Consider the following 24978-nt stretch of genomic DNA (forward strand, 5'->3'; position numbering starts at 1 on the left):
CAGCTGAGCAGACCGTATGAAACATTGGAGGTGAGGGCATACAGATGAGCGAACCCCATAAAACATTGTAGTGAGGGCCTACAGCTGAGCAGACCGTATGAAATATTAAAGGTGAGGGCCTACAGGTGAGCGAACCCAATAAAACATAGTAGTGAGGGCCTACAGCTGAGCAGATTGTATGAAACATTGGAGGTGAGGGCATACAGATGAGCGAACCCCATAAAACATTGTAGTGAGGGCCTTATGGTGAGCAAACCCTAGAAAACATTGTAGCAAGGGCCTACAGCTGAGCAGACCGTATGAAACATTGGAGGTGAGGGCCTACAGCTGAGCAGACCGTATGAAACATTGTAGTGAGGGCCTTATGGTGAGCAAACCCCAGAAAACAATGAAGTGAGGGTCTACAGCTGAGCATATCGTATGAAACATTGGAGATGAGGGCCTACAGGTGAGCAAACCCCAAAAGACATTCTAGTGAGGGCCTGAAGGTGAGCAAACCCCAGAAAACTTTGTAGTGAGGGCCTACAGCTGAGCAGACCGTATAAAACATTGGTGGTGATGGACTACAGGTGAGCGAACCCCATAAAACATTGTAGTGAGGGCTTTATGGTGAGCAAACCCCAGAAAACATTATAGTGAGGGCCTACAGCTGAGCAGACCGTATGAAACATTGGAGGTGAGGGCCTGAAGGTAAGGAAACCACATAAAACATGGTAGTGAGGGCCTACAGCTGAGCAGACCGTATGAAATATTAAGGTGAGGTCCTATAGGTGAGCGTACCCCATAAAACATTGTAGTGAGGGCCTACAGCTTAGCAGATTGTAAGAAACATTGGAGGTGAGGGCCTACAGGTGAGCGAAACCCATAAAACATTGTAGCGAGGGCCTTATGGTGAGCAAACCCCATAAAATTTTGTAGTGAGGGCTCACAGCTGAACAGACCGTATGTAACATTGGGGGTGAGGGCCTACAAGTGAGCCAACCCCATAAAACATTGTAGTGAGGGCCGTATGGTAAGCAAACCCCAGAAAACTTTATGGTGAAGGCCTACAGCTAAGCAGACCGTATGAAACATTGGAGGTGAGGGCCTGAAGGTAAGCAAACCCCATAAAACATTGTAGTGAGAGCCTACAGCTGAGCAGACCGTATGAGATATTAAAGGTGAGGGCCTACAGGTGAGCGAACCCCATAAAACATTGTAGTGAGGGCCTACAGCTGAGCAGATTGTATGAAACATTGGAGGTGAGGGCCTACAGGTAAGCAAACCCCATAAAACATTGTAGTAAGGGCCTACAGCTAAGCAGACCGTATGAAACATTGGAGGTGAGGGCCTGAAGGTGAGCAAACTCCATAAAACATTGTAGTGAGGGCCTACAGCTGAGCAGACCGTATGAAACATTGGAGATGAGGGCCTACAGGAGAGCGAACTCCATAAAACATTATAGTGAGAGCATTATGGTGAGCAAACCCCAGAAAACATTGTCGTGAGGGCCTACAGCTGAACAGACCGTATGAAACATTGGAGGTAAGGGCCTACAGGTGAGCGAACCCTATAAAACATTGTAGTGAGGGCAGGGGCGTACATAAAAATCACTGGGCCCCATAGCAGGAATCTAAATTGGGCCCCTATTCCCCTTTTATAGCCCCTCCTTTTGTTCCATGAACTATTCTTGCTGCTGCGATTTTTAATTTATGCCATCAGGGCCGGATTGGGATTACAAAACAGCCCTGGCACACAAAAGAGGTATAATATATGCAGTGTGTACAGGTATATAATATATACAGCAGTGCACTGATATGTGAGGTACAAGGTATAATAGATGCAGTGTGTACAGATATATAGTATATACAGCAGTGTACTGATATGTGAGGTACGAGATATAATAGATGCAGTGTGTACAGATATATAGTATATACAGCAGTGTACTGATATGTGAGGTACGAGGTAAAATAGATACAGTGTGTACAGATATATAGTATATACAGCGGTGTACTGATATGTGAGGTACGAGGTGTCAATACACTGCTGTATTTATTATATACCTGTACACACTGCATCTATTGTACCTCACATATCAGTGCACTGCGGTATATACTATATATTTGTACATATTGCATGTATAATACTGTGTAATATATGCAGTGTGTGTGTATATATATATATATATATATATATACACACACTCACCTAAAGAATTATTAGGAACACCATACTAATACGGTGTTGGACCCCTTTTGCCTTCAGAACTGCCTTAATTCTACGTGGCATTGATTCAACAAGGTGCTGATAGCATTCTTTAGAAATGTTGGCCCATATTGATAGGATAGCATCTTGCAGTTGATGGAGATTTGAGGGATGCACATCCAGGGCACGAAGCTCCCGTTCCACCACATCCCAAAGATGCTCTATTGGGTTGAGATCTGGTGACTGTGGGGGCCATTTTAGTACAGTGAACTCATTGTCATGTTCAAGAAACCAATTTGAAATGATTCGAGCTTTGTGACATGGTGCATTATCCTGCTGGAAGTAGCCATCAGAGGATGGATACATGTTCTCATTCTGTTTACGCCAAATTCGGACTCTACTATTTGAATGTCTCAACAGAAATCGAGACTCATCAGACCAGTAAACATTTTTCCAGTCTTCAACAGTCCAATTTTGGTGAGTTTGTGCAAATTGTAGCCTCTTTTTCCTATTTGTAGTGGAGATGAGTGGTACCCGGTGGGGTCTTCTGCTGTTGTAGTCCATCCGCCTGAAGGTTGTGCGTGTTGTGGCTTCACAAATGCTTTGCTGCATACCTAGGTTGTAACGAGTGGTTATTTCAGTCAACGTTGCTCTTCTATCAGCTTGAATCAGTCGGCCCATTCTCCTCTGACCTCTAGCATCCACAAGGCATTTTTGCCCACAGGACTGCCGCATACTGGATGTTTTTCCCTTTTCACACCATTCTTTGTAAACCCTAGAAATGGTTGTGTGTGAAAATCCCAGTAACTGAGCAGATTGTGAAATACTCAGACCGGCCCGTCTGGCACCAACAACCATGCCACGCTCAAAATTGCTTAAATCACCTTTCTTTCCCATTCTGACATTCAGTTTGGAGTTCAGGAGATTGTCTTGACCAGGACCACATCCCTAAATGCATTGAAGCAACTGCCATGTGATTGATTGACTAGATAATTGCATTAATGAGAAATAGAACAGGTGTTCCTAATAATTCTTTAGGTGAGTGTATATACACAGAGCAGTGTATTGATGTGAGACATAGAAGGTATAATACTGTAGATGCAGTGTTTATAGAAATATGTGGTCAGTTATACATTATGGTCACTGTGTGTAGGAGGTACTTGAGGTAGTGGTCCCTGTAACTGTCTGAAGTATTATACATGAGTGTGCAATCAGTAAAAACAGGGCATGGGGGGGGGGGGGGTAAATGATGAGAAGTGGAGGACCTCCTCTTACCACTCCATTCCAATCTGTATGGATCAATGCAGAGCTGCTTGTGAACTTCTGATACTTGCTGTTAGGGGTTGAAGGACCTGTGATCATGTCATCACAGGTCCTGGCAGATATACCATTGAAACCTAGGAACTACACCATTTTTGGTGCAGTTCCTTTGCTAGATTCTGCAGGACCTGTGATGTTGAAGATGATGTCATCACAGGTCCTGGCAGATGCACTGTTCTAACCTGGGAACTACACTTTACACTGTGCCATTCCCTTACAGGACCTCTGATGACATCATTAAAGGTCCTTTAGCTTTAGAAAGATAAACAGGAGCAATTAGGGGGTGGGGCCTCTCCTCCACTTCGGGCCCCTCTTTCTCACGGGCCCCATAGCAGCTGCGTGGTCTGCCTATATGGTAGGTATGCCACTTAGTGAGGGCCTACAGCTGAGCAGATCGTATGAAACATTGAAGATGAGGGCCTACAGGTGAGCGAACCCCATAGGAAATTGTAGTGAGGGCCTTATGGTAAGCAAACCCCAGAAAACTTTGTAGTGAGGGCCTACAGCTGATAAGACAGTATGAAACATTGGAGGTGATGGACTACAGGTGAGCGAACCACATAAAACATTGTAGTGAGTGCTTTATGGTGAGCAAACCCCAGAAAACATTGTAGTGAGGGCCTACAGTTGAGCAGACCGTATGAAACATTGTAGTGAGGGCCTACAGCTGAGCAGACCGTTTGACATATTGGAGGTGAGGACCTACAGGTGAGCGAACACCATAAAATATTGTAGTGAGGGCCTTATGGTAGCAAACCCCATAAAACATTGTAGTGAGGGCATACAGGTGAGCAGACTGTATGAAATATTGTAGGTGAGGGCACTGAAGGTGAGCAAACCCCATAAAACATTGTAATGAGGGCCTACAGCTGAGCAGACCGTATGAAACATTGGATGTGAGGGCCTACAGGTGAGCGAACCTCATAATACATTTTAGTGAGGGCCTTATGGTGAGTAAACCCCATAAAACATTGTAGTGAGGGCCTACAGCTGAGCAGACAGTATGAAACATTGGAGGTGAGGGCCTACAGGCAAGTGAACCCCATAAAACATTGTAGTGAGGGCCTTATGGTGAGCAAACTCCATAAAACATTGTAGTGAGGGCTCACAGCTGAGCAGACTGTATGAAATATTGGAGGTGGAGGCCCTGAAGGTGAGCAAACCCCATAAAACATTGTAGTGAGGGCCCACAGCTGATCAGACCGTTTAAAACATTGGAGGTGAGGGACTACAGGTGAGCGAACCTCATAAAACATTGTAGTGAGGGCCTTATGGTGAGCAAACCCCATAAAACATTGTAGTGAGGGCCTACAGCTGAGCAGACCGTATGAAACATTGGAGGTGAGGGCCTACAGGTGAGAGAACCCACCAAAAAAATGTAGTAAGGGCCTTATGGTGAGCAAACCCCAGAAAACAATGTAATGAGGGCCTACAGCTGAGAAGACAGTATGAAACATTGGAGGTGAGGGCCTACAGGCGAGCAAACCCCAGAAAACATTGTAGTGAGGGCCTACAGCTGAGCAGACCATATGAAACATTGGAGGTGAGGGCCTGAAGGTGAGCAAACCCCATAAAACATTGTAATGAGGGGCTACAGCTGAGCAGACAGTATGAAACATTGGAGATGAGGGCCTACAGGTGAGCGAACCCCATAAAACATTGTAGTGAGAGCATTATAGTGAGCAAACCCCAGAAAACATTGTAGTGAGGGCCTACAGCTGAGCAAACCGTATGAAACATTGTAGTGAGGGCCTACAAATGAGCAGACTGTATGAAACATTGGAGTTGATGGCCTAAAGGTGAGCGAACCCCATAGAACATTGTAGTGAGGGCCTACAGCTGAGCAGACCATGTAAAATATTGGAGGTGAGGGCCTACAGGTGAGTGAACCCCATAAAACAATGTAGTGAGGGCCTTTTAGTGAGCAAACCCCATTAAACATTGTAGTGAGGGCCTACAGCTGAGCAGACTGTATGAAACATTGGAGGTGAGGGCCTACAGGTGAGCTAACACCATAAATTATTGTAGTGAGGGCCTTATGGTAGCAAACCTTAAAAAACATTGTACTGAGGGCCTACAGGTGAGCAGACTGTATGAAATATTGTAGGTGAGGGCCCTGAAGGTGAGCAAACCCCATAAAATATTGTAGTGAGAGCCTACAGCTGAGCAAACCGTATGAAACATTGGAGGTGAGAGCCTACAGGTGAGCGAACCTCATAAAACATTGTAGTGAGGGCCTTATGGTGAGTAAACCCCATAAAACATTGTAGTGAGGGTCTACAGCTAAGCAGACAGTATGAAACATTGGAGATGAGGGCCTACAGGCGAGTGAACCCCATAAAACATTGTAGTGAGGACCTTATGGTGAGCAAACCCCATAAAACATTGTAGTGAGGGCTCACAGGTGAGCAGACTGTATGAAACATTGGGGGTGAGGGCCTACAAGTGAGCGAACCCCATAAAACATTGTAGTTAGAGGCATTATGGTAAGTAAACACCAGAAAACATTATAGTGAGGGCCTACAGCTGAGAAGACCGTATGAAACATTGGAGGTGAGGGCCTGAAGGTAAGCAAACCCCATAAAATATTGTAGTGAGGGGCTACAGCTGAGCAGACCGTATGAAACATTGGAGATGAGGGCCTACAGGAGAGCGAACTCCATAAAACATTATAGTGAGAGCATTATGGTGAGCAAACCCCAGAAAACATTGTAGTGAGGGCCTACAGCTGAGCAAACCGTATGAAACATTGTAGTGAGGGCCTACAAATGAGCAGATTATATGAAACATTGGAGTTGATGGCCTACAGGTAAGCGAACCCCATAAAACATTGTAGTAAGGGCCTACAGTTGAGCAGACCGTATGAAACATTGTAGTGAGGGCTTAAAGCTGAGCAGACCGTATGAAACATTGGAGGTGAGGGCCTACAGGTGAGAGAACCCCATAAAACATTGTAGTGAGGGCCTTATGGTGAACAAACCCCATAAAACATTGTAGTGAGGGCCTACAGCTGAGCAGACTGTATGAAATATTGGAGGTGAGGGCCCTGAAGGTGAGCAAACCCCATAAAACATTGTAGTGAGGGCCTACAGCTGATCAGACCGTATGAAACATTGGAGGTGAGGGCCTCCTACAGATGAGCGAACCTCATAAAACATTGTAGTGAGGGCCTTATGGTGAGCAAACCCCATAAAACATTGTAGTGAGGGCCTACAGCTGATCAGACCGTATGAAACATTGGCGGTGAGGGCCTCCTACAGATGAGCGAACCCCATAAAACACTGTAGTGAGGGCGTTATGATGAGCAAACCCCATAAAACATTGTAGTGAGGGCGTAATGGTGAGCAAACCCCATTAAACATTGTAGTGAGGGCTCACAGCTGAGCAGACCGTATGAAACATTGGGGGTGAGGTCCAACAAGTGAGCAAACCCTATAAAACATTGTAGTGAGGGCCTTATGGTAAGCAAACCCCTGAAAACATTATAGTGAGGGCCTACAGCTGAGCAGACCGTATGAAACATTGGAGGTGAGGGCCTGAATGTAAGCAAACCCCATAAAACATTGTAGTGAGGGCCTACAGCTGAGCAGACCGTATGAAATATTAAAGGTGAGGGCCTACAGGTGAGCGAACCCAATAAAACATAGTAGTGAGGGCCTACAGCTGAGCAGATTGTATGAAACATTGGAGGTGAGGGCATACAGATGAGCGAACCCCATAAAACATTGTAGTGAGGGCCTTATGGTGAGCAAACCCCAGAAAACATTGTAGCAAGGGCCTACAGCTGAGCAGACCGTATGAAACATTGGAGGTGAGGGCCTGAAGGTGAGCAAACCCCATAAACATTGTAGTGAGGGCCTACAGCTGAGCAGACCGTATGAAATTTTGGAGGTGAGGGCCTACAGGTGAGCGAACCCCATAAAACATTGTAGTGAGAACCTTATGGTGAGCAAACCCCAGAAAACATTGTAGTGAGGGCCTACAGCTGAGCAGACCAAATGAAACATTGGAGGTGAGGGCCTGAAGGTGAGCAAACCCCATAAACATTGTAGTGAGGGCCTACAGCTGAGCAGACCGTATGAAACATTGGAGGTGAGGGCCTACAGGTGAGCGAACCCCATAAAACATTGTAGTGAGGGCCTTATGGTGAGCAAACCCCAGAAAACATTGTAGTGAGGGCCTACAGCTGAGCAGACCAAATGAAACATTGGAGGTGAGGGCCTACAGCTGAGCAGACCGTATGAAACATTGTAGTGAGGGCCTTATGGTGAGCAAACCCCAGAAAACAATGAAGTGAGGGTCTACAGCTGAGCATATCGTATTAAACATTGGAGATGAGGGCCTACAGGTGAGCAAACCCCAAAAGACATTCTAGTGAGGGCCTTATGGTGAGCAAACCCCAGAAAACTTTGTAGTGAGGGCCTACAGCTGAGCAGACCGTATAAAACATTGGTGGTGATGGACTACAGGTGAGCGAACCCCATAAAACATTGTAGTGAGGGCTTTATGGTGAGCAAACCCCAGAAAACATTATAGTGAGGGCCTACAGCTGAGCAGACCGTATGAAACATTGGAGGTGAGGGCCTGAAGGTAAGGAAACCACATAAAACATGGTAGTGAGGGCCTACAGCTGAGCAGACCGTATGAAATATTAAGGTGAGGTCCTATAGGTGAGCGTACCCCATAAAACATTGTAGTGAGGGCCTACAGCTTAGCAGATTGTAAGAAACATTGGAGGTGAGGGCCTACAGGTGAGCGAAACCCATAAAACATTGTAGCGAGGGCCTTATGGTGAGCAAACCCCATAAAATTTTGTAGTGAGGGCTCACAGCTGAACAGACCGTATGTAACATTGGGGGTGAGGGCCTACAAGTGAGCCAACCCCATAAAACATTGTAGTGAGGGCCGTATGGTAAGCAAACCCCAGAAAACTTTATGGTGAAGGCCTACAGCTGAGCAGACCGTATGAAACATTGGAGGTGAGGGCCTGAAGGTAAGCAAACCCCATAAAACATTGTAGTGAGAGCCTACAGCTGAGCAGACCGTATGAGATATTAAAGGTGAGGGCCTACAGGTGAGCGAACCCCATAAAACATTGTAGTGAGGGCCTACAGCTGAGCAGATTGTATGAAACATTGGAGGTGAGGGCCTACAGGTGAGCAAACCCCATAAAACATTGTAGTAAGGGCCTACAGCTAAGCAGACCGTATGAAACATTGGAGGTGAGGGCCTGAAGGTGAGCAAACTCCATAAAACATTGTAGTGAGGGCCTACAGCTGAGCAGACCGTATGAAATTTTGGAGGTGAGGGCCTACAGGTTAGCGAACTCCATAGATCATTGTTGTGAGGGCCTTATAGTGAGCAAACCCCATAAAACATTGTAGTGAGGGCCTACAGCTGAGCAGACCAAATGAGATATTAAAGGTGAGGGCCTACAGGTGAGCGAACCCCATAAAACATTGTAGTAAGGGCCTACAGTTGAGCAGACCGTATGAAACATTGTAGTGAGGGCTTAAAGCTGAGCAGACCGTATGAAACATTGGAGGTGAGGGCCTACAGGTGAGAGAACCCCATAAAACATTGTAGTGAGGGCCTTATGGTGAACAAACCCCATAAAACATTGTAGTGAGGGCCTACAGCTGAGCAGACTGTATGAAATATTGGAGGTGAGGGCCCTGAAGGTGAGCAAACCCCATAAAACATTGTAGTGAGGGCCTACAGCTGATCAGACCGTATGAAACATTGGAGGTGAGGGCCTCCTACAGATGAGCGAACCTCATAAAACATTGTAGTGAGGGCCTTATGGTGAGCAAACCCCATAAAACATTGTAGTGAGGGCCTACAGCTGATCAGACCGTATGAAACATTGGCGGTGAGGGCCTCCTACAGATGAGCGAACCCCATAAAACACTGTAGTGAGGGCGTTATGATGAGCAAACCCCATAAAACATTGTAGTGAGGGCGTAATGGTGAGCAAACCCCATTAAACATTGTAGTGAGGGCTCACAGCTGAGCAGACCGTATGAAACATTGGGGGTGAGGTCCAACAAGTGAGCAAACCCTATAAAACATTGTAGTGAGGGCCTTATGGTAAGCAAACCCCTGAAAACATTATAGTGAGGGCCTACAGCTGAGCAGACCGTATGAAACATTGGAGGTGAGGGCCTGAATGTAAGCAAACCCCATAAAACATTGTAGTGAGGGCCTACAGCTGAGCAGACCGTATGAAATATTAAAGGTGAGGGCCTACAGGTGAGCGAACCCAATAAAACATAGTAGTGAGGGCCTACAGCTGAGCAGATTGTATGAAACATTGGAGGTGAGGGCATACAGATGAGCGAACCCCATAAAACATTGTAGTGAGGGCCTTATGGTGAGCAAACCCTAGAAAACATTGTAGCAAGGGCCTACAGCTGAGCAGACCGTATGAAACATTGGAGGTGAGGGCCTGAAGGTGAGCAAACCCCATAAACATTGTAGTGAGGGCCTACAGCTGAGCAGACCGTATGAAATTTTGGAGGTGAGGGCCTACAGGTGAGCGAACCCCATAAAACATTGTAGTGAGAACCTTATGGTGAGCAAACCCCAGAAAACATTGTAGTGAGGGCCTACAGCTGAGCAGACCAAATGAAACATTGGAGGTGAGGGCCTGAAGGTGAGCAAACCCCGTAAACATTGTAGTGAGGGCCTACAGCTGAGCAGACCGTATGAAATTTTGGAGGTGAGGGCCTACAGGTGAGCGAACCCCATAAAACATTGTAGTGAGGGCCTTATGGTGAGCAAACCCCAGAAAATATTGTAGTGAGGGCCTACAGCTGAGCAGACCAAATGAAACATTGGAGGTGAGGGCCTACAGCTGAGCAGACCGTATGAAACATTGTAGTGAGGGCCTTATGGTGAGCAAACCCCAGAAAACAATGAAGTGAGGGTCTACAGCTGAGCATATCGTATTAAACATTGGAGATGAGGGCCTACAGGTGAGCAAACCCCAAAAGACATTCTAGTGAGGGCCTTATGGTGAGCAAACCCCAGAAAACTTTGTAGTGAGGGCCTACAGCTGAGCAGACCGTATAAAACATTGGTGGTGATGGACTACAGGTGAGCGAACCCCATAAAACATTGTAGTGAGGGCTTTATGGTGAGCAAACCCCATAAAACATTGTAGTGAGGGGCTACAGCTGAGCAGACCATATGAAACATTGAAGGTGAGGGCCTACAGGTGAGCGAACCCCCAAAAAAATGTAGTGAGGGCCGTATGGTGAGCGAACCCCATAGAACATTGTAGTGAGGGCCTACAGCTGAGCAGACCGTATAAAATATTGGAGGTGAGGGTCTACAGGTGAGCCAACCCCATAAAACATTGTAGTGAGGGCCTTTTGGTGAGCAAACCCCATAAAACATTGTAGTGAGGGCCTACATCTGAGCAGACCGTATGAAACATTGTAGTAAGGGCCAACAGCTGAGCAGACCGTATGATACATTGGAAGTGAGGGCCTACAGGTGAGCGAACACTATAAAATATTGTAGTGAGGGCCTTATGGTAGCAAACCCCATAAAACATTGTAGTGAGGGGCTACAGCTGAGCAGACCGTATGAAACATTGGAGATGAGGGCCTACAGGTGAGCGAACCCCATAAAACATTGTAGTGAGAGCATTATGGTGAGCAAATCCCAGAAAACATTGTAGTGAGGGCCTACAGCTGAGCAAACCATATGAAAAATTGTGAGGGCCTACAAATGAGCACACCGTATGAAACATTGGAGTTGATGGCCTAAAGGTGAGCGAACCCCATAGAACATTGTAGTGAGGGCCTACAGCTGAGCAGACCGTATGAAACATTGGAGGTGAGGGCCTACAGGTGAGAGAACACTATAAAATATTGTAGTGAGGGCCTTATGGTAGCAAACCCCATAAAACATTGTAGTGAGGGCCTACAGCTGAGCAGACCATATGAAACATTGGAGGTGAGGGCCTACAGGTGAGCGAACCTCATAAAACATTGTAGTGAGGGCCGTATGGTGAGCAAACCCCATAAAACATTGTAGTGAGGGCCTACAGCTGAGCAGACAGTATGAAACATTGGAGGTGAGGGCCTACAGGCGAGTGAACCCCATAAAACATTGTAGTGAGGGCCTTATGGTGAGCAAACCCCATAAAACATTGTAGTGAGGGCTCACAGCTGAGCAGAGTGTATGAAACATTGGGGGTGAGGGCCTACAATTGAGCGAACCCCATAAAACATTGTAGTTAGGGGCCTTATGGTAAGCAAACACCAGAAAACATTATAGTGAGGGCCTACAGCTGAGCAGATAGTATGAAACATTGGAGGTGAGGGCCTGAAGGTAAGCAAACCCCATAGAATATTGTAGTGAGGGGCTACAGCTGAGCAGACCGTATGTAACATTGGAGATGAGGGTCTACAGGTGAGCGAACCCCATACAACATTGTAGTGAGAGCATTATGGTGAGCAAACCCCAGAAAACATTGTAATGAGGGCCTACAGCTGAGCAAACCGTATGAAACATTGTAGTGAGGGCCTACAAATGAGCAGGCCATATGAAACATTGGAGTTGATGGCCTACAGGTAAGCAAACCCCATAAAACATTGTAGTGAGGGCCTACAGCTGAGCAGACCGTATAAAATATTGGAGGTGAGGGCCTACAGGTGAGCGAACCCCATAAAACATTGTAGTGAGGGCCTTATGGTGAGCAAACCCCATAAAACATTGTAGTGAGGGCCTACAACTGAGCAGACTGTATGAAACATTGTAGTGAGGGCCTACAGCTGAGCAGACTGTATGAAACATTGGAGGTGAGGGCCTACAGGTGAGCGAACACTATAAAATATTGTAGTGAGGGCCTTATGGTAGCAAACCCCATAAAACATTGTAGTGAGGGCCTACAGCTGAGCAGACCGTATGAAACATTGGAGATGGGGGCCGACATGTGAGCGAACCCAATAAAACATTGTAGTGAGAGCATTATGGTAAGCAAATCCCAGAAAACATTGTAGTGAGGGCCTACAGCTGAGAAAACCGTATGAAAAATTGTAGTGAGGGCCTACAAATGAGCACACCGTATGAAACATTGGAGTTGATGGCCTAAAGGTAAGCGAACCCCATAAAATATTGTAGTGAGGGCCTTATGGTAAGCAAACCCCAGCAAACATTATAGTGAGGGCCTACAGCTGAGCAGACCGTATGAAACATTGGAGGTGAGGGCCTGAAGGTAAGCAAACCCCATAAAACATTGTAGTGAGGACCTACAGCTGAGCAGACCGTATGAAATATTAAAGGTGAGGGCCTACAGGTGAGTGAACCCCATAAAACATTGTAGTAAGGGCCTACAGCTGAGCAGACCGTATGAAACATTGGAGGTGAGGGCCTACAGGTGAGCGAACCCCATAAAACATTGTAGTGAGGGCCTACAGCTGAGCAGACCATATGAAACATTGAAGGTGAGGGCATACAGGTGAGCGAACCCCCCAATTTTTTTTAGTGAGGGCCTTATGGTGAGCAAACCCCATAAAACAATGTAGTGAGGGCCTACAGCTGAGCAGACAGTGTGAAACATTAGAGGTGAGGGCCTACAGGCGAGCAAACCCCAGAAAACATTGTAGTGAGGGCCTACAGCTGAGCAGACCATATGAAACATTGGAGGTGAGGGCCTGAAGGTGAGCAAACCCCATAAAACATTGTAGTGAGGGGCTACAGCTGAGCAGACCGTATAAAACATTGGAGATGAGGGCCTACAGGTGAGCGAACCCCATAAAACATTTTAGTGAGAGCATTACGGTGAGTAAACCCCAGAAAACATTGTAAAGAGGGCCTACAGCTGAGCAGACCGTATTAAACATTGTAGTGAGGGCTGAGCAGACCGTATGAAACATTGGAGGTGAGGGCCTACAGGTGAGCGAACACCATAAAATATTGTAGTGAGGGCCTTATGGTAGCAAACCCCATAAAACATTGTAGAGGGGCCTACAGGTGAGCAGACTGTATGAAATATTGTAGGTGAGGGCCCTGAAGGTGAGCAAACCCCATAAAACATTGTAGTGAGGGGCTACAGCTGAGCAGACCGTATAAAACATTGGAGATGAGGGCCTACAGGTGAGCGAACCCCATAAAACATTGTAGTGAGAGCATTACGGTGAGTAAACCCCAGAAAACATTGCAGACTGTATGAAATATTGTAGGTGAGGGCCTTATGGTGAGAAAACCCCATAAAACATTGTAGTGAGGGCCTACAGCTGAGCAGACAGTATGAAACATTGGGGGTGAGGGCCTACAGGTGAGCGAACCCCCCAAAATTTTTTAGTAAGGGCCTTATGGTGAGCAAACCCCATAAAACAATGTAGTGAGGGCCTACAGCTAAGCAGATCGTATGAAACATTGGAGGTAAGGGCCTACAGATGAGCGAACCCTATAAAACATTGTAGTGAGGGCCTTATGGTGAGAAAACCCCATAAAACATTGTAGTGAGGGCCTACAGCTAAGCAGATCGTATGAAACATTGGAGGTAAGGGCCTACAGATGAGCGAACCCTATAAAACATTGTAGTGAGGGCCTTATGGTGAGCAAACCCCATAAAACTATGTAGTGAGGGCCTACAGCTGAGCAGACAGTATGAAACAATGGAGTTCAGGGCCTACAGGCGAGCAAACCCCAGAAAACATTGTAGTGAGGGCCTACAGCTGAGCAGACCATATGAAACATTGGAGGTGAGGGCCTGAAGGTGAACAAACCCCATAAAACATTGTAGTAAGGGGCTACAGCTTAGCAGACCGTATGAAACATTGGAGATGAGGGCCTACAGGTGAGCGAACCCCATAAAACATTGTAGTGAGAGCATTATGGTGATCAAACCCCATAAAACATTGTAGTGAGGGCCTACAGCTGAGCAAACCGTATGAAACATTGTAGTGAGGGCCTACAAATGAGCAGACCGTATGAAACATTGGAGGTGAGGGCCTACAGGTGAGCAAACCCCATAAAACAATGTAGTGAGGGCCTTTTGGTGAGCAAACCCCATAAAACATTGTAGTGAGGGCCTACAGCTGAGCAGACCGTATGGAACATTGAAGGGGAGGGCCTACAGGTAAGCGAACCTCATAAAACATTGTTGTGAGGGCCTTATGGTGACCAAACCCCATAAAACATTGTAGTGAGGGCCTACAGCTGAGCAGACCGTATGAAACATTGGAGGTGAGGGCCTACAGGTAAGCGAACCCCATAAAACATTGTAGTGAGGGCCTTATGGTGAGCAAACTCCAGAAAACATTGAAGGTGAGGGCCTACAGGTGAGCAGACCGTATGAAACATTGGGGGTGAGGGCCTACAGGTGAGCAGACCGTATGAAACATTGGGGGTGAGGGCCTGAAGGTGAGCAAATCCCATAAAACATTGTAGTGAGGGCATACAGCTGAGCAGACCGTATGAAACATTGAAAATGAGGGCCGGAAGGCAAGCGAACCCCATAAAACATTGTAGTGAGGGCCTACAGGTGAGCAGACCGTATGAAACATTGTAGTGAGGGCCTACAGCTGAGCAGACCATATGAAATATTGGAGGTGAGGGCCTACAGGTGAGCAAACCCCATAAAACATTGTAGTAAGGGCCTACAGCTGAGCAGACCGTATGAAACATTGGAGGTGAGGGCCTGAAGGTGAGCAAACTCCATAAAACATTGTAGTGAGGGCCTACAGCTGAGCAGACCGTATGAAATTTTGGAGGTGAGGGCCTACAGGTTAGCGAACTCCATAGATCATTGTTGTGAGGGCCTTATAGTGAGCAAACCCCATAAAACATTGTAGTGAGGGCCTACAGCTGAGCAGACCATATGAGATATTAAAGGTGAGGGCCTACAGGTGAGCGAACCCCATAAAACATTGTAGTGAGAGCCTACAGCTGAGCAGACCGTATGAAACATTGGAGGTGAGGGCCTACAGGTGAGCGAACCCCATAAAACATTGTAGTAAGGGCCTTATGGTGAGCAAACCCCATAAAACATTGTAGTGAGGGACTACAGCTAAGCAGACTGTATGAAATATTGGAGGTGAGGGCCCTGAAGGTGAGCAAACCCCATAAAACATTGTAGTGAGGGCCTACAGCTGATCAGACCGTACGAAACATTGGATGTGAGGGCCTACAGGTGAGCGAACCTCATAAAACATTGTAGTGAGGGCCTTATGGTAGAGCAAACCCCATAAAACATTGTAGTGAGGGCCTACAGCTGAGCAGACCGTATGAAACATTGAAGGTGAGGGCCTACAGGTGAGCGAACCCCCCAGAAAATGTAGTGAGGGCCGTCTGGTGAGCAAACCCCATAAAACAATGTAGTGAGTGCCTACAGCTGAGCAGACAGTATGAAACAATGGAGGTGAGGGCCTGAAGGTGAGCAAACCCCATAAAACATTGTAGTGAGGGGCTACAGCTGAGCAGACCATATGAAACATTGAAGGTGAGGGCCTACAGGTGAGCGAACCCCCCAAAAAATGTAGTGAGGGCCGTATGGTGAGCAAACCCCATAAAACAATGTAGTGAGTACCTACAGCTGAGCAGACAGTATGAAACAATGGAGTTGATGGCCTAAAGGTGAGCGAACCCCATAGAACATTGTAGTGAGGGCCTACAGCTGAGCAGACCGTATAAAATATTGGAGGTGAGGGTCTACAGGTGAGCCAACCCCATAAAACATTGTAGTGAGGGCCTTTTGGTGAGCAAACCCCATAAAACATTGTAGTGAGGGCCTACATCTGAGCAGACCGTATGAAACATTGTAGTAAGGGCCAACAGCTGAGCAGACCGTATGATACATTGGAAGTGAGGGCCTACAGGTGAGCGAACACTATAAAATATTGTAGTGAGGGCCTTATGGTAGCAAACCCCATAAAACATTGTAGTGAGGACCTACAGCTGAGCAGACCGTATGAAACATTGGAGGTGAGGGCCTACAGGTGAGCGAACCCCATAAAACATTGTAGTGAGAGCATTATGGTGAGCAAATCCCAGAAAACATTGTAGTGAGGGCCTACAGCTGAGCAAACCATATGAAAAATTGTGAGGGCCTACAAATGAGCACACCGTATGAAACATTGGAGTTGATGGCCTAAAGGTGAGCGAACCCCATAGAACATTGTAGTGAGGGCCTACAGCTGAGCAGACCGTATGAAACATTGGAGGTGAGGGCCTACAGGTGAGAGAACACTATAAAATATTGTAGTGAGGGCCTTATGGTAGCAAACCCCATAAAACATTGTAGTGAGGGCCTACAGCTGAGCAGACCGTATGAAACATTGGAGGTGAGGGCCTACAGGTGAGCGAACCTCATAAAACATTGTAGTGCGGGCCTTATGGTGAGTAAACCCCATAAAACATTGTAGTGAGGGCCTACAGCTGAGCAGACAGTATGAAACATTGGAGGTGAGGGCCTACAGGCGAGTGAACCCCATAAAACATTGTAGTGAGGGCCTTATGGCGAGCAAACCCCATAAAACATTGTAGTGAGGGCTCACAGCTGAGCAGAGTGTATGAAACATTGGGGGTGAGGGCCTACAATTGAGCGAACCCCATAAAACATTGTAGTTAGGGGCCTTATGGTAAGCAAACACCAGAAAACATTATAGTGAGGGCCTACAGCTGAGCAGATAGTATGAAACATTGGAGGTGAGGGCCTGAAGGTAAGCAAACCCCATAGAATATTGTAGTGAGGGGCTACAGCTGAGCAGACCGTATGTAACATTGGAGATGAGGGTCTACAGGTGAGCGAACCCCATACAACATTGTAGTGAGAGCATTATGGTGAGCAAACCCCAGAAAACATTGTAATGAGGGCCTACAGCTGAGCAAACCGTATGAAACATTGTAGTGAGGGCCTACAAATGAGCAGGCCATATGAAACATTGGAGTTGATGGCCTACAGGTAAGCAAACCCCATAAAACATTGTAGTGAGGGCCTACAGCTGAGCAGACCGTATAAAATATTGGAGGTGAGGGCCTACAGGTGAGCGAACCCCATAAAACATTGTAGTGAGGGCCTTATGGTGAGCAAACCCCATAAAACATTGTAGTGAGGGTCTACAACTGAGCAGACTGTATGAAACATTGTAGTGAGGGCCTACAGCTGAGCAGACTGTATGAAACATTGGAGGTGAGGGCCTACAGGTGAGCGAACACTATAAAATATTGTAGTGAGGGCCTTATGGTAGCAAACCCCATAAAACATTGTAGTGAGGGCCTACAGCTGAGCAGACCGTATGAAACATTGGAGATGAGGGCCGACATGTGAGCGAACCCAATAAAACATTGTAGTGAGAGCATTATGGTAAGCAAATCCCAGAAAACATTGTAGTGAGGGCCTACAGCTGAGAAAACCGTATGAAAAATTGTAGTGAGGGCCTACAAATGAGCACACCGTATGAAACATTGGAGTTGATGGCCTAAAGGTAAGCGAACCCCATAAAATATTGTAGTGAGGGCCTTATGGTAAGCAAACCCCAGCAAACATTATAGTGACGGCCTACAGCTGAGCAGACCGTATGAAACATTGGAGGTGAGGGCCTGAAGGTAAGCAAACCCCATAAAACATTGTAGTGAGGACCTACAGCTGAGCAGACCGTATGAAATATTAAAGGTGAGGGCCTACAGGTGAGTGAACCCCATAAAACATTGTAGTAAGGGCCTACAGCTGAGCAGACCGTATGAAACATTGGAGGTGAGGGCCTACAGGTGAGCGAACCCCATAAAACATTGTAGTGAGGGCCTACAGCTGAGCAGACCATATGAAACATTGAAGGTGAGGGCATACAGGTGAGCGAACCCCCCAATTTTTTTTAGTGAGGGCCTTATGGTGAGCAAACCCCATAAAACATTGTAGTGAGGGCCTACAGCTGAGCAGACAGTGTGAAACATTAGAGGTGAGGGCCTACAGGCGAGCAAACCCCAGAAAACATTGTAGTGAGGGCCTACAGCTGAGCAGACCATATGAAACATTGGAGGTGAGGGCCTGAAGGTGAGCAAACCCCATAAAACATTGTAGTGAGGGGCTACAGCTGAGCAGACCGTATAAAACATTGGAGATGAGGGCCTACAGGTGAGCGAACCCCATAAAACATTGTAGTGAGAGCATTACGGTGAGTAAACCCCAGAAAACATTGTAAAGAGGGCCTACAGCTGAGCAGACCGTATTAAACATTGTAGTGAGGGCTGAGCAGACCGTATGAAACATTGGAGGTGAGGGCCTACAGGTGAGCGAACACCATAAAATATTGTAGTGAGGGCCTTATGGTAGCAAACCCCATAAAACATTGTAGAGGGGCCTACAGGTGAGCAGACTGTATGAAATATTGTAGGTGAGGGCCCTGAAGGTGAGCAAACCCCATAAAACATTGTAGTGAGGGGCTACAGCTGAGCAGACCGTATAAAACATTGGAGATGAGGGCCTACAGGTGAGTGAACCCCATAAAACATTGTAGTGAGAGCATTACGGTGAGTAAACCCCAGAAAACATTGCAGACTGTATGAAATATTGTAGGTGAGGGCCTTATGGTGAGAAAACCCCATAAAACATTGTAGTGAGGGCCTACAGCTGAGCAGACAGTATGAAACATTGGGGGTGAGGGCCTACAGGTGAGCGAACCCCCCAAAATTTTTTAGTAAGGGCCTTATGGTGAGCAAACCCCATAAAACAATGTAGTGAGGGCCTACAGCTAAGCAGATCGTATGAAACATTGGAGGTAAGGGCCTACAGATGAGCGAACCCTATAAAACATTGTAGTGAGGGCCTTATGGTGAGAAAACCCCATAAAACATTGTAGTGAGGGCCTACAGCTAAGCAGATCGTATGAAACATTGGAGGTAAGGGCCTACAGATGAGCGAACCCTATAAAACATTGTAGTGAGGGCCTTATGGTGAGCAAACCCCATAAAACTATGTAGTGAGGGCCTACAGCTGAGCAGACAGTATGAAACAATGGAGTTCAGGGCCTACAGGCGAGCAAACCCCAGAAAACATTGTAGTGAGGGCCTACAGCTGAGCAGACCATATGAAACATTGGAGGTGAGGGCCTGAAGGTGAACAAACCCCATAAAACATTGTAGTAAGGGGCTACAGCTGAGCAGACCGTATGAAACATTGGAGATGAGGGCCTACAGGTGAGCGAACCCCATAAAACATTGTAGTGAGAGCATTATGGTGATCAAACCCCATAAAACATTGTAGTGAGGGCCTACAGCTGAGCAAACCGTATGAAACATTGTAGTGAGGGCCTACAAATGAGCAGACCGTATGAAACATTGGAGGTGAGGGCCTACAGGTGAGCAAACCCCATAAAACAATGTAGTGAGGGCCTTTTGGTGAGCAAACCCCATAAAACATTGTAGTGAGGGCCTACAGCTGAGCAGACCGTATGGAACATTGGAAGGGAGGGCCTACAGGTAAGCGAACCTCATAAAACATTGTTGTGAGGGCCTTATGGTGACCAAACCCCATAAAACATTGTAGTGAGGGCCTACAGCTGAGCAGACCGTATGAAACATTGGAGGTGAGGGCCTACAGGTAAGCGAACCCCATAAAACATTGTAGTGAGGGCCTTATGGTGAGCAAACTCCAGAAAACATTGAAGGTGAGGGCCTACAGGTGAGCAGACCGTATGAAACATTGGGGGTGAGGGCCTACAGGTGAGCAGACCGTATAAAACATTGGGGGTGAGGGCCTGAAGGTGAGCAAATCCCATAAAACATTGTAGTGAGGGCATACAGCTGAGCAGACCGTATGAAACATTGAAAATGAGGGCCGGAAGGCAAGCGAACCCCATAAAACATTGTAGTGAGGGCCTACAGGTGAGCAGACCGTATGAAACATTGTAGTGAGGGCCTACAGCTGAGCAGACCATATGAAATATTGGAGGTGAGGGCCTACAGGTGAGCGAACACCATAAAATATTGTAGTGAGGGCCTTATGGTAGCAAACCCCATAAAACATTGTAGTGAGGGCATACAGGTGAGAAGACTGTATGAAATATTGTAGGTGAGGGCACTGAAGGTGAGCAAACCCCATAAAACATTGTAATGAGGGCCTACAGGTGAGCAGACCGTATGAAACATTGGATGTGAGGGCCTACAGGTGAGCGAACCTCATAAAACATTTTAGTGAACGCCTTATGGTGAGTAAACCCCATAAAACATTGTAGTGAGGGCCTACAGCTGAGCAGACAGTATGAAACATTGGAGGTGAGGGCCTACAGGCGAGTGAACCCCATAAAACATTGTAGTGAGGGCCTTATGGTGAGTAAACCCCATAAAACATTGTAGTGAGGGCCTACAGCTGAGCAGACAGTATGAAACATTGGAGGTGAGGGCCTACAGGCGAGTGAACCCCATAAAACATTGTAGTGAGGGCCTTATGGTGAGTAAACCTCATAAAACATTGTAGTGAGGGCCTACAGCTGAGCAGACCGTATGAAACATTGTAGTGAGGGCCTACAGCTGAACAGACCGTATGAAACATTGGAGGTAAGGGCCTACAGGTGAGCGAACCCTATAAAACATGATCATGTCATCACAGGTCCTGGCAGATATACCATTGAAACCTAGGAACTACACCATTTTTGGTGCAGTTCCTTTGCTAGATTCTGCAGGACCTGTGATGTTGAAGATGATGTCATCACAGGTCCTGGCAGATGCACTGTTCTAACCTGGGAACTACACTTTACACTGTGCCATTCCCTTACAGGACCTCTGATGACATCATCAAAGGTCCTTTAGCTTTAGAAAGATAAACAGGAGCAATTAGGGGGTGGGGCCTCTCCTCCACTTCGGGCCCCTCTTTCTCACGGGCCCGAAGTGGCACGAAGCTCCCGTTCCACCACATCCCAAAGATGCTCTATTGGGTTGAGATCTGGTGACTGTGGGGGCCATTTTAGTACAGTGAACTCATTGTCATGTTCAAGAAACCAATTTGAAATGATTCGAGCTTTGTGACATGGTGCATTATCCTGCTGGAAGTAGCCATCAGAGGATGGATACATGTTCTCATTCTGTTTACGCCAAATTCGGACTCTACTATTTGAATGTCTCAACAGAAATCGAGACTCATCAGACCAGTAAACATTTTTCCAGTCTTCAACAGTCCAATTTTGGTGAGTTTGTGCAAATTGTAGCCTCTTTTTCCTATTTGTAGTGGAGATGAGTGGTACCCGGTGGGGTCTTCTGCTGTTGTAGTCCATCCGCCTGAAGGTTGTGCGTGTTGTGGCTTCACAAATGCTTTGCTGCATACCTCGGTTGTAACGAGTGGTTATTTCAGTCAACGTTGCTCTTCTATCAGCTTGAATCAGTCGGCCCATTCTCCTCTGACCTCTAGCATCCACAAGGCATTTTTGCCCACAGGACTGCCGCATACTGGATGTTTTTCCCTTTTCACACCATTCTTTGTAAACCCTAGAAATGGTTGTGTGTGAAAATCCCAGTAACTGAGCAGATTGTGAAATACTCAGACCGGCCCGTCTGGCACCAACAACCATGCCACGCTCAAAATTGCTTAAATCACCTTTCTTTCCCATTCTGACATTCAGTTTGGAGTTCAGGAGATTGTCTTGACCAGGACCACATCCCTAAATGCATTGAAGCAACTGCCATGTGATTGATTGACTAGATAATTGCATTAATGAGAAATAGAACAGGTGTTCCTAATAATTCTTTAGGTGAGTGTATATACACAGAGCAGTGTATTGATGTGAGACATAGAAGGTATAATACTGTAGATGCAGTGTTTATAGAAATATGTGGTCAGTTATACATTATGGTCACTGTGTGTAGGAGGTACTTGAGGTAGTGGTCCCTGTAACTGTCTGAAGTATTATACATGAGTGTGCAATCAGTAAAAACAGGGCATGGGGGGGGGGGGGGGGGGGGGTAAATGATGAGAAGTGGAGGACCTCCTCTTACCACTCCATTCCAATCTGTATGGATCAATGCAGAGCTGCTTGTGAACTTCTGATACTTGCTGTTAGGGGTTGAAGGACCTGTGATCATGTCATCACAGGTCCTGGCAGATATACCATTGAAACCTAGGAACTACACCATTTTTGGTGCAGTTCCTTTGCTAGATTCTGCAGGACCTGTGATGTTGAAGATGATGTCATCACAGGTCCTGGCAGATGCACTGTTCTAACCTGGGAACTACACTTTACACTGTGCCATTCCCTTACAGGACCTCTGATGACATCATCAAAGGTCCTTTAGCTTTAGAAAGATAAACAGGAGCAATTAGGGGGTGGGGCCTCTCCTCCACTTCGGGCCCCTCTTTCTCACGGGCCCCATAGCAGCTGCGTGGTCTGCCTATATGGTAGGTATGCCACTTAGTGAGGGCCTACAGCTGAGCAGATCGTATGAAACATTGAAGATGAGGGCCTACAGGTGAGCGAACCCCATAGGAAATTGTAGTGAGGGCCTTATGGTAAGCAAACCCCAGAAAACTTTGTAGTGAGGGCCTACAGCTGATAAGACAGTATGAAACATTGGAGGTGATGGACTACAGGTGAGCGAACCACATAAAACATTGTAGTGAGGGCTTTATGGTGAGCAAACCCCAGAAAACATTGTAGTGAGGGCCTACAGTTGAGCAGACCGTATGAAACATTGTAGTGAGGGCCTACAGCTGAGCAGACCGTTTGACATATTGGAGGTGAGGACCTACAGGTGAGCGAACACCATAAAATATTGTAGTGAGGGCCTTATGGTAGCAAACCCCATAAAACATTGTAGTGAGGGCATACAGGTGAGCAGACCGTATGAAACATTGGATGTGAGGGCCTACAGGTGAGCGAACCTCATAATACATTTTAGTGAGGGCCTTATGGTGAGTAAACCCCATAAAACATTGTAGTGAGGGCCTACAGCTGAGCAGACAGTATGAAACATTGGAGGTGAGGGCCTACAGGCAAGTGAACCCCATAAAACATTGTAGTGAGGGCCTTATGGTGAGCAAACTCCATAAAACATTGTAGTGAGGGCTCACAGCTGAGCAGACTGTATGAAATATTGGAGGTGGAGGCCCTGAAGGTGAGCAAACCCCATAAAACATTGTAGTGAGGGCCCACAGCTGATCAGACCGTTTAAAACATTGGAGGTGAGGGACTACAGGTGAGCGAACCTCATAAAACATTGTAGTGAGGGCCTTATGGTGAGCAAACCCCATAAAACATTGTAGTGAGGGCCTACAGCTGAGCAGACCGTATGAAACATTGGAGGTGAGGGCCTACAGGTGAGAGAACCCACCAAAAAAATGTAGTAAGGGCCTTATGGTGAGCAAACCCCAGAAAACAATGTAATGAGGGCCTACAGCTGAGAAGACAGTATGAAACATTGGAGGTGAGGGCCTACAGGCGAGCAAACCCCAGAAAACATTGTAGTGAGGGCCTACAGCTGAGCAGACCATATGAAACATTGGAGGTGAGGGCCTGAAGGTGAGCAAACCCCATAAAACATTGTAATGAGGGGCTACAGCTGAGCAGACAGTATGAAACATTGGAGATGAGGGCCTACAGGTGAGCGAACCCCATAAAACATTGTAGTGAGAGCATTATAGTGAGCAAACCCCAGAAAACATTGTAGTGAGGGCCTACAGCTGAGCAAACCGTATGAAACATTGTAGTGAGGGCCTACAAATGAGCAGACTGTATGAAACATTGGAGTTGATGGCCTAAAGGTGAGCGAACCCCATAGAACATTGTAGTGAGGGCCTACAGCTGAGCAGACCATGTAAAATATTGGAGGTGAGGGCCTACAGGTGAGTGAACCCCATAAAACAATGTAGTGAGGGCCTTTTAGTGAGCAAACCCCATTAAACATTGTAGTGAGGGCCTACAGCTGAGCAGACTGTATGAAACATTGGAGGTGAGGGCCTACAGGTGAGCTAACACCATAAATTATTGTAGTGAGGGCCTTATGGTAGCAAACCTTAAAAAACATTGTACTGAGGGCCTACAGGTGAGCAGACTGTATGAAATATTGTAGGTGAGGGCCCTGAAGGTGAGCAAACCCCATAAAATATTGTAGTGAGAGCCTACAGCTGAGCAAACCGTATGAAACATTGGAGGTGAGAGCCTACAGGTGAGCGAACCTCATAAAACATTGTAGTGAGGGCCTTATGGTGAGTAAACCCCATAAAACATTGTAGTGAGGGTCTACAGCTAAGCAGACAGTATGAAACATTGGAGATGAGGGCCTACAGGCGAGTGAACCCCATAAAACATTGTAGTGAGGACCTTATGGTGAGCAAACCCCATAAAACATTGTAGTGAGGGCTCACAGGTGAGCAGACTGTATGAAACATTGGGGGTGAGGGCCTACAAGTGAGCGAACCCCATAAAACATTGTAGTTAGGGGCATTATGGTAAGTAAACACCAGAAAACATTATAGTGAGGGCCTACAGCTGAGAAGACCGTATGAAACATTGGAGGTGAGGGCCTGAAGGT

This window comes from Bufo bufo, chromosome 2 (genome assembly GCF_905171765.1).
Source record: "Bufo bufo chromosome 2, aBufBuf1.1, whole genome shotgun sequence".
Classification (NCBI taxonomy): Eukaryota; Metazoa; Chordata; class Amphibia; order Anura; family Bufonidae; genus Bufo; species Bufo bufo.